Here is a 12,496-nt window from a genome sequence, read left to right on the forward strand (position 1 = left end):
AATGACTGACAACCAACTATTCACCTATGGTTGTGATTCACAACAGGTTTGACCAAATACTTGAAATTTCACATTCTTAGTCCCGTTTTTCATGTTGACTATTCTAAACTATATTATTTAGTAATGTGTCAGTTCAACAACAACAACAACAATAACAACAACAAAAACAACAAAACTCAATAGCACCTGAGTAGTGTATGGGGAAGGTTGGATGTAGACAATCTTTCCCCTACCCGAGAGTAAAAACAAGTCATTTTTCATCAAGAGTGATCTCAAAAGTGGAGAAAGTCATCCCTCTCTTTATTCGGCGGATAAAGAGATTGCTTCCGAGTGAACTTCCGACCAAAAAAAAAAGGAATTTTTTTTTTTAAAAATAAAAAGGTACACTAAAATTAAGAGACCTTGTAAACAGAACACGAAAGGCATGCCAGGTGGTAGTTGTCGCGCAAGCAAAGAGCCAACCACTCGTAACAAAATCAAACACCACTCATGCATCTTTACGGTAGACATCCCCGAAGACACACAGCTAGGAGAATACCAACCCAAACAGTAACGATACGAGACACACACACCCCCACCCACCCCCACCCATCACACACACACGCACCCACAGACACACACACCCACATATACACACCCACACACGCACCCATAAATACATAAACCTATATACATGCCAACAAATAACTGTACATAAACCTAGCTACATACCTACAAAAAGACATACCTACGTACAAATATACGCCTACAAAAAAAAAAAAAGGGGGATAGGCAAAACATCCATACATAGACAAAAATACCTACACTACCAAACATACAAACATACATTCAGAAACATACGTACAAACCATGCATACGTACCTACAAACAAACGAGCATACATACACCAGTTGTACATAATAATAATAATAATAATAATAATAATAATAATGATGATAATAATAATAATAATAATAATAATAATAATAATAATAATAATACCAATACTAGTAGTAGTAAATAATAGTTAAAAGCAATAGTATAGTATTAATATTAATAATACTAATAATATTAATAATTAATAATAACACAACACATAATAAAATATTAATAATAATAGATAATAGATAATAATAGTTATAGTAGTAGTCGTAATAGTACCAGTAATAGTATTGCTAAGAGTATTATAGTAGTAGTAACAATAATAATAATACTAATACTAATAGTAATAATAATAATAATAAAAATACTAATAATACTAATATAGAGATAATAATAATAATAAAAATAGTAGTAATAATAATAATAATATTATTATTATAGTAATAAAAAGAAAGAGAATAAAAATAAGGATCCTAATAAAAAAAATACAAGTAAAAATAATAAAATAACATAATAGGATGTAGCCCTACTCGACTATTCTAATTCTAGCCCTCCACGCACCCCTATCAGAAGTCATGTCCTCAGTCAACGAAAGCTCCCTCATGTCAAGCCTAAGTCTATCAATCCACCTACGTGTAGGTCTACCCCTTCTCCTTACGCCATCGACCGTGAGTGCCTCGACTCTCCTAACAGGGGCAATACGTGTTCGCCTCATCAAATGCCCAAACCATCGAAGCCGTTCTTCCCTTAGCTTGTCGATGATGCTACTGACTCCAAGGTTTTCCCTAAACACACCATTTGGGATCCTATCTAACATAGTTTTACCACACGTCCACCTAAACATCCTCATTTCTGCTACTTCCATCCTTCTCTCTTGGGCCTTCGTCAGTGGCCAACATTCTGATCCGTACAACATGGCAGGTCTAATAGCTACTTTAAAGAATTTCCCTTTCAATTTGAGCGGTATCTTCTTGTCGCACAAGACCCCTTTCGCCGCTCTCCACTTCAACCAACCTACCTTAATACGATGAGTCACGTCTTCGTCTATCCTCCCCGATTTGTGGAGGACCGTGAAATGTCCCGTTCTTATTGATTAAAAACGTTCCATATTAATTGATTTCGTTGCGAGGTTTTGACCTCTATATGAGACGTTTTTCAAAGACTGCATTCATTTTTAAAACAAACTATAACCTTTATTTCATAAATAAAGGTTTAAAAAGCTTTACGTAGATTATCAAATAATGATAATCTAAAATATCCTGTTTACACACGACCATTACATAATGGTTTACAATACAAATATGTTACATCGAAATCAGTTTCTTGAATGCAGTTTTTACACAATATCATACAAACATGGACTCCAAATCTTGTCCTTATTTTAGTATGCAACAGCGGAAGCTCTTAGTATTCACCTGAGAATAAACATGCTTTAAACGTCAACAAAAATGTTGGTGAGTTATAGGTTTAACCTATATATATCAAATCGTAACAATAGACCACAAGATTTCATATTTCAATACACATCCCATACATAGAGATAAAAATCATTCATATGATGAACACCTGGTAACCGACATTAACAAGATGCATATATATAAGAATATCCCCATCATTCCGGGACACCCTTCGGATATGATATAAATTTCGAAGTACTAAAGCATCCGGTACTTTGGATGGGGTTTGTTAGGCCCAATAGATCTATCTTTAGGATTCGCGTCAATTAGGGTGTCTGTTCGCTAATTCTTAGATTACCAGACTTAATAAAAAGGGGCATATTCGATTTCGATAATTCAACCATAGAATGTAGTTTCACGTACTTGTGTCTATTTTGTAAATCATTTATAAAACCTGCATGTATTCTCATCCCAAAAATATTAGATTTTAAAAGTGGGACTATAACTCACTTTCACAGATTTTTACTTCGTCGGGAAGTAAGACTTGGCCACTGGTTGATTCACGAACCTATAACAATATATACATATATATCAAAGTATGTTTAAAATATATTTACAACACTTTTAATATATTTTGATGTTTTAAGTTTATTAAGTCAGCTGTCCTCGTTAGTAACCTATAACTAGTTGTCCACAGTTAGATGTACAGAAATAAATCGATAAATATTATCTTGAATCAATCCACGACCCAGTGTATACGTATCTCAGTATTGATCACAACTCAAACTATATATATTTTGGAATCAACTTCAACCCAGTATAGCTAACTCCAACATTCACATATAGAGTGTCTATGGTTGTTCCGAAATATATATAGATGTGTCGACATGATAGGTCGAAACATTGTATACGTGTCTATGGTATCTCAAGATTACATAATATACAATACAAGTTGATTAAGTTATGGTTGGAATAGATTTGTTACCAATTTTCACGTAACTAAAATGAGAAAAATTATCCAATCTTGTTTTACCCATAACTTCTTCATTTTAAATCCGTTTTGAGTGAATCAAATTGCTATGATTTCATATTGAACTCTATTTTACGAATCTAAACAGAAAAGTATAGGTTTATAGTTGGAAAAATAAGTTACAATTCATTTTTGTAAAGGTTGTCATTTCAGTCGAAAGAACGACGTCTAGATGACCATTTTAGAAAACATACTTCCACTTTGAGTTTAACCATAATTTTTGGATATAGTTTCATGTTCATAATAAAAATCATTTTCTCAGAATAACAACTTTTAAATCAAAGTTTATCATAGTTTTTAATTAACTAACCCAAAACAGTCCGCGGTGTTACTACGACGGCGTAAATCCGGTTTTACGGTGTTTTTCGTGTTTTCAGGTTTTAAATCATTAAGTTAGCATATCATATAGATATAGAACATGTGTGTAGTTAATTTTAAAAGTCAAGTTAGAAGGATTAACTTTTGTTTGCGAACAAGTTTAGAATTAACTAAACTATGTTCTAGTGATTACGAGTTTAAACCTTCGAATAAGATAGTTTTATATATATGAATCGAATGATGTTATGAACATCATTACTATCTCAAGTTTAGTAGGTAAACCTACTTGAAGTGACAAGAAATGATCTAGCTTCAAAGGATCTTGGATGGCTTGAAAGTTCTTGAAGTAGGATCATGACACAAAAACAAGTTCAAGTAAGATTTTTACTCGAATTAAGATAGTTTATAGTTATAGAAATTGAATCAAAGTTTGAATATGAATAATACCTTGAATAAGAAAGATACCCTACTGTATATAACAAAGGTTTCTTGATCTTAGATGATTACTTGGAATGAATTAGAAAGCTTGGAAGTAAATTAGTAAACTTGAAGGGATTTTTGAAGTGTTCTTGAAGTGTTCTTCCTATGATGATTATAGCTTGATTCTTGAAGTGATTTTTGATGAAGATGATGATTAACTACTGGAAAAATACGTTCATAATAGTGTGTGTGTGTTGAGAGAGAATTAGAAAGAGAATTGGAAGTGAAATGGAGTGAATGATAAGTGGTAATTGGTGAGTGGTGAGTGGGGTTAAAAGGAGTTCTAGTTAGTTGACTAGCTCATGGTAGAAGTTAAAATTGATTAGTCATACATGACATAATCAAGAGTGGAATCCCATGCTAGTTCCTATTGGTATATACTCATAGTAAGTACGTTTTGAAGCTATGTATAATACGGGTAAGAATACGACTAGAATTCTTGATGAAAGAAAAGAATGGAAAAGTAACTGTAACCATTTTCGTTAAGTATGAGTGTTTTGATATATGTATTGAAGTCTTCCAAAAGTATTTTAATACATCTAAATACACTACATGTATATACATTTTAACTGAGTCGTTAAGTCATCGTTAGTCGTTACATGTAAGTGTTGTTTTGAAACCTTTAAGTTAACGATCTCAATTAATGTTGTTAACCCATTGTTTATTATATCTAATGAGATGTTAAATTATTATATTATCATGATATTATGATATATTAATATATCTTAATATGATATATATACATTTAAATGTCGTTACAACGATAATCGTTACATATATGTCTCGTTTCGAAATCCTTAAGTTAGTAGTCTTGTTTATATGTATATAACTCATTGTTAATATACTTATGGAGATACTTACTTATCATAATCTCATGTTAACCATATGTATATCCATATATATATCTTCATGTCGTTTTTACAAGTTTTAACGTTCGTGAATCGCCGGTCAACTTGGGTGGTCAATTGTCTATATGAAACATATTTCAATTAATCAAGTCTTAACAAGTTTGATTGCTTAACATGTTGGAAACATTTAATCATGTAAATATCAATCTCAATTAATATATATAAACATGGAAAAGTTCGGGTCACTACAGTACCTACCTGTTAAATAAATTTCGTCCCGAAATTTTAAGCTGTTGAAGGTGTTGACGAATCTTCTGGAAATAGATGCGGGTATTTCTTCTTCATCTGATCTTCATGCTCCCAGGTGAACTCGGGTCCTCTACGAGCATTCCATCGAACCTTAACAATTGGTATCTTGTTTTTCTTAACTCTTTTAACCTCACGATCCATTATTTCGACGGGTTCTTCGATGAATTGGAGTTTTTCGTTGATTTGGATTTCATCTAACGGAATAGTGAGATCTTCTTTAGCAAAACATTTCTTCAAATTTGAGACGTGGAAAGTGTTATGTACAGCCGCGAGTTGTTGAGGTAACTCAAGTCGGTAAGCTACTGGTCCGCCACGATCAATAATCTTGAATGGTCCAATATACCTTGGATTTAATTTCCCTCGTTTACCAAATCGAACAACGCCTTTCCAAGGTGCAACTTTAAGCATGACCATCTCTCCAATTTCAAATTCTATATCTTTTCTTTTAATGTCAGCGTAGCTCTTTTGTCGACTTTGGGCGGTTTTCAACCGTTGTTGAATTTGGATGATCTTCTCGGTAGTTTCTTGTATAATCTCTGGACCCGTAATCTGTCTATCCCCCACTTCACTCCAACAAATCGGAGACCTGCACTTTCTACCATAAAGTGCTTCAAACGGCGCCATCTCAATGCTTGAATGGTAGCTGTTGTTGTAGGAAAATTCTGCTAATGGTAGATGTCGATCCCAACTGTTTCCGAAATCAATAACACATGCTCGTAGCATGTCTTCAAGAGTTTGTATCGTCCTCTCGCTCTGCCCATCAGTTTGTGGATGATAGGCAGTACTCATGTCTAGACGAGTTCCTAATGCTTGCTGTAATGTCTGCCAGAATCTTGAAATAAATCTGCCATCCCTATCAGAGATAATAGAGATTGGTATTCCATGTCTGGAGACGACTTCCTTCAAATACAGTCGTGCTAACTTCTCCATCTTGTCATCTTCTCTTATTGGTAGGAAATGTGCTGATTTGGTGAGACGATCAACTATTACCCAAATAGTATCAAAACCACTTGCAGTTCTTGGCAATTTAGTGATGAAATCCATGGTAATGTTTTCCCATTTCCATTCCGGGATTTCGGGTTGTTGAAGTAGACCTGATGGTTTCTGATGCTCAGCTTTGACCTTAGAACACGTCAAACATTCTCCTACGTATTTAGCAACATCGGCTTTCATACCCGGCCACCAAAAATATTTCCTGAGATCCTTGTACATCTTCCCCGTTCCAGGATGTATTGAGTGTCTGGTTTTATGAGCTTCTCTAAGTACCATTTCTCTCATATCTCCAAATTTTGGTACCCAAATCCTTTCAGCCCTATACCGGGTTCCGTCTTCCCGAATATTAAGATGTTTCTTCGATCCTTTGGGTATTTCATCCTTTAAATTTCCCTCTTTTAAAACTCCTTGTTGCGCCTCCTTTATTTGAGTAGTAAGGTTATTATGAATCATTATATTCATAGATTTTACTCGAATGGGTTCTCTGTCCTTCCTGCTCAAGGCATCGGCTACCACATTTGCCTTCCTCGGGTGGTAACGAATCTCAAAGTCGTAATCATTCAATAATTCAATCCACCTACGCTGCCTCATATTCAGTTGTTTCTGATTAAATATGTGTTGAATACTTTTGTGGTCGGTATATATAATACTTTTGACCCCATATAAGTAGTGCCTCCAAGTCTTTAATGCAAAAACAATCGCGCCTAATTCCAAATCATGCGTCGTATAATTTTGTTCGTGAATCTTCAATTGTCTAGACGCATAAGCAATCACCTTCGTTCGTTGCATTAATACACAACTGAGACCTTGCTTTGATGCGTCACAATAAATCACAAAATCATCATTCCCTTCAGGCAATGACAATATAGGTGCCGTAGTTAGCTTTTTCTTCAATAATTGAAACTCTTTCTCTTGTTCATCATTCCATTCAAATTTCTTCCCTTTATGCGTAAATGCAGTCAAGGGTTTTGCTATTCTGGAAAAGTCTTGGATGAACCTTCTGTAGTAACCAGCTAGTCCTAAAAACTGGCGTATGTGTTTTGGAGTTTTAGGGGTTTCCCACTTTTCAACTGTTTCTATCTTTGCCGGATCCACCTTAATACCTTCTTTGTTCACTATGTGACCGAGGAATTGAACTTCTTCCAACCAAAATGCACACTTTGAAAACTTAGCATACAATTCTTCCTTTCTCAATACTTCTAACACCTTTCTCAAATGTTCACCGTGTTCTTGGTCATTCTTTGAGTAAATAAGTATGTCATCAATGAAAACAATGACAAACTTGTTAAGGTATGGTCTACACACTCGGTTCATAAGGTCCATGAACACAGCTGGTGCATTAGTTAAACCAAACGGCATGACCATAAACTCGTAATGACCGTAACGTGTTCTGAAAGCAATCTTTGGAATATCATCTTCTTTCACCCGCATTTGATGATACCCGGAACGTAAGTCAATCTTTGAATAAACAGACGAGCCTTGTAGTTGATCAAATAAGTTGTCGATTCTCGGTAGTGGGTAGCGGTTCTTGATGGTAAGTTTGTTCAACTCTCGGTAGTCGATACACAACCTGAATGTACCATCTTTCTTCTTGACAAACAAAACAGGAGCTCCCCACGGTGATGTGCTTGGTCGAATGAAACCACGCTCTAAAAGTTCTTGTAATTGGCTTTGCAGTTCTTTCATCTCGCTGGGTGCGAGTCTGTAAGGAGCACGAGCTATTGGTGCAGCTCCTGGTACAAGATCTATTTGAAATTCAACGGATCGATGTGGAGGTAATCCCGGTAATTCTTTCGGAAATACATCGGGAAATTTTTTTGCGACGGGAACATCATTGATGCTCTTTTCTTCAGTTTGTACTTTCTCGACGTGTGCTAAAACAGTATAGCAACCTTTTCTTATTAGTTTTTGTGCCTTCAAATTACTAATAATATGTAGCTTCGTGTTGCCCTTTTCTCCGTACACCATTAAGGGTTTTCCTTTTTCTCGTATAATGCGAATTGCATTTTTGTAACAAACGATCTCTGCTTTCACTTCTTTCAACCAGTCCATACCGATTATCACATCAAAACTCCCTAACTCTACTGGTATCAAATCAATCTTAAATGTTTCGCTAACCAGTTTAATTTCTCGATTCCGACATATATTATCTGCTGAAATTAATTTACCATTTGCTAATTCGAGTAAAAATTTACTATCCAAAGGCGTCAATGGACAACTTAATTTAGCACAAAAATCTCTACTCATATAGCTTCTATCCGCACCCGAATCAAATAAAACGTAAGCAGATTTATTTTCAATAAGAAACGTACCCGTAACAAGCTCCGAGTCTTCCTGTGCCTCTGCCGCATTAATATTGAAAAATCTTCCGCGGCCTTGTCCATTCGTGTTCTCCTGGTTCGGGCAATTTCTAATAATGTGGCCCAGTTTTCCACATTTATAACAAACTACATTGGCATAACTTGCTCCGACACTACTTGCTCCGCCATTACTCGTTCCGACACCATTTGTTCCTTTCGTTCTATTAACCCCTGGTCCGTAGACCTCACACTTCACCGCGCTATGACCATTTCTTTTACACTTGTTGCAAAATTTAGTGCAGAACCCCGAGTGATACTTTTCACACCTTTGGCATAGCTGCTTCTGATTGGTGTTGTTGTTGTTGCGGTTATTATTGTTGTTGGGATGATTGTTGTAGTTGCTGTTGTTGTTGTTGTTGTTGTTGTTGTTGTTGTTGTTGTTGTTGTTGTTGTTGTTGTTGTTGTTGTTGTTGTTGTTGTTGTTGTTGTTGTTGTTGTTGTTGTTGTTGTTGTTGTTGTTGTTGTTGTTGTTGTTGTTGTTGTTGTTGTTGTTGTTGTTGTTGTTGTTGTTGTTGTTGTTGTTGTTGTTGTTGTTGTTGTTGTTGTTGTTGTTGTTGTTGCGATTGATGTTGCGATTGTTGGGATAATTGTTGCGATTATTGTTGTAATTGCTGTTGTTGTTGTATTGGTGATTCTTATCACCGTTTTCCTCCCACTTTCTTTTGACTTGCTTCACATTGGCCTCTTCAGCAGTCTGTTCTTTAATTCTTTCTTCAATCTGGTTCACTAGTTTGTGAGCCATTCTACATACCTGTTGTATGGAGGCGGGCTCGTGTGAACTTATATCTTCTTGGATTCTTTCCGGTAATCCTTTCACAAACGCGTCGATCTTCTCTTCCTCATCTTCGAATGCTCCCGGACACAATAGGCACAATTCTGTGAATCGTCTTTCGTACGTGGTAATATCAAATCCTTGGGTTCGTAACCCTCTAAGTTCTGTCTTGAGCTTATTGACCTCGGTTCTGGGACGGTACTTTTCGTTCATCAAGTGCTTGAATGCTGACCACGGTAGTGCGTACGCATCATCTTGTCCCACTTACTCTAGATAGGTATTCCACCATGTTAACACAGAACCTGTGAAGGTATGCGTAGCGTACTTCAATTTGTCCTCTTCAGTACACTTACTTATGGCAAACACCGATTCGACCTTCTCGGTCCACCGTTTCAATCCGATCGGTCCTTCGGTTCCATCAAATTCTAAAGGTTTGCAGGCAGTGAATTCTTTGTAGGTGCATCCTACACGATTTCCTGTACTTCCAGATCCAAGGTTATTGTTGGTATGTAGCGCAGCCTGTACTGCGGCTATGTTTGAAGCTAGAAAAGTACGGAATTCCTCTTCATTCATATTCACGGTGTGTCGAGTAGTCGGTGCCATTTCCTTCAAAATAGTCAAATGGAACAAGTTAATCATACAGAATATTAAGAGTAGTTAATAGTATTTCGTAGCATAATATGAACTCATTTATAAAAGCTTTTTCTTCATATTAGCGTTTTATAAGTTTAAATTCGGGTAGTACCTACCCGTTAAGTTCATACTTAGTAGCTAATATACAATTCAACTACTACAATTCTATATGAAAAACTGACTGTAATAATATTTCGCGTTCAGACTTTTATACAATATTTTACAAACTTACAATACCGCTTATTTTACATAAAGCATGAAATATAGCACACAATAACTTTGATACAAGATAGTTGTGAAGATAATTCTAGCTAGTACACAAGTCGTTCAGCAAAGGCAATAAAGACACGTAATTCATACGTCCAGAAACAAGTCATGCATTCTGGTTTTACTAGGACTACTTCCCATCCTTGGTCTTGTGGAACATAACCGTTATGGCCGTTGATAAGACAGTGTGTTGTAACGTCGTCAAAGGGACGAGGGTTACGTAATGACCAACAGTCTCGTAATAACCTAAAAACCTCATTTCTTACCCCAATTTCCGACTCCGTCACTTGTGGGAACGTTTTGTTTAATAGTTGTAGCCTGATGTTCTTGTTCTCACTTTGGTGAGAAGCGAACATTACTAACCCGTAAGAATAACATGCTTCTTTATGTTGCATGTTAGCCGCTTTTTCTAAATCACGAAGTCCTATATTCGGATATACTGAGTCAAAATAATTTCTTAACCCGTTGCGTAAAATAGCATTTGGGTTCCCCGCAATATATGCGTCAAAGTAAACACATCGTAACTTATGGATTTCCCAATATGATATCCCCCATCTTTCGAACGAAAGCATTTTATAAACCAAGGCATTCTTGGAACGTTCTTCGAATGTCTTACAAACTGATCTCGCCTTAAATAGTTGTGCCGAGGAATTCTGACCGACTCTCGACAAGATTTCATCAATCATGTCTCCGGGTAGGTCTCTTAAAATATTGGGTTGTCTATCCATTTTGTGTTTTTATACTGTAAAATAGACAAGAGTTAGATTCATAAAAAAATACTTATTAATACAAGCAATTTTTACATATATCATAAAGCATAAGGACACTATATTACATATATTACACCACACGAATACAACTATCTTATTCCGACTCCCTCGTTTCTTCTTGTTCGGTTTTGGTTCGTTTTGCTAAGTTTCTAGGGATATATGATGTTCCCCTAATACGAGCTGTCGTTGTCCACATTGGTTTAGAAAAACCTGGTGGTTTAGAGGTTCCCGGGTCATTGTTACAACTTAAGGACTTCGGGGGTTGACGATACATATAAAGTTCATCGGGGTTGGAATTAGATTTCTCTATTTTTATGCCCTTTCCCTTATTATTTTCTTTTGCCTTTTTAAATTCAGTTGGGGTAATTTCTATAACATCATCGGAATTCTCGTCGGAATCCGATTCATCGAAGAATTGGTAATCCTCCCAATATTTTGCTTCCTTGGCGGAAACACCATTGACCATAATTAACCTTGGTCGGTTGGTTGATGATTCTCTTTTACTTAACCGTTTTATTATTTCCCCCACCGGTTCTATTTCTTCTTCCGGTTCCGATTCTTCTTCCGGTTCCGACTCTTCTTCCGGTTCCTCTTCGGGAACTTGTGAATCAGTCCACGAATCATTCCAATTTACATTTGACTCTTCATTATTATTAGGTGAGTCAATGGAACTTGTTCTAGAGGTAGACATCTATCACATAATATCAAACACGTTAAGAGATTAATATATCACATAATATTCATATGTTAAAAATATATAGTTTCCAACAAAAATGTTAAGCAATCATTTTTAAAGAAAACACGGTCGAAGTCCAGACTCACTAATGCATCCTAACAAACTCGATAAGACACACTAATGCAAATTTTCTGGTTCTCTAAGACCAACGCTCGGATACCAACTGAAATGTCCCGTTCTTATTGATTAAAAACATTCCATATTAATTGATTTCGTTGCGAGGTTTTGACCTCTATATGAGACGTTTTTCAAAGACTGCATTCATTTTTAAAACAAACTATAACCTTTATTTCATAAATAAAGGTTTAAAAAGCTTTACGTAGATTATCAAATAATGATAATCTAAAATATCCTGTTTACACATGACCATTACATAATGGTTTACAATACAAATATGTTACATCGAAATCAGTTTCTTGAATGCAGTTTTTACACAATATCATACAAACATGGACTCCAAATCTTGTCCTTATTTTAGTATGCAACAGCGGAAGCTCTTAGTATTCACCTGAGAATAAACATGCTTTAAACGTCAACAAAAATGTTGGTGAGTTATAGGTTTAACCTATATATATCAAATCGTAACAATAGACCACAAGATTTCATATTTCAATACACATCCCATACATAGAGATAAAAATCATTCATATGATGAACACCTAGTAACCGACATTAACAAGATGCATATATATAAGAATATCCCCATCATTCCGGGACACCCT

Source organism: Rutidosis leptorrhynchoides, chromosome 11 (assembly GCF_046630445.1).
Source record: "Rutidosis leptorrhynchoides isolate AG116_Rl617_1_P2 chromosome 11, CSIRO_AGI_Rlap_v1, whole genome shotgun sequence".
NCBI classification, from domain to species: Eukaryota; Viridiplantae; Streptophyta; class Magnoliopsida; order Asterales; family Asteraceae; genus Rutidosis; species Rutidosis leptorrhynchoides.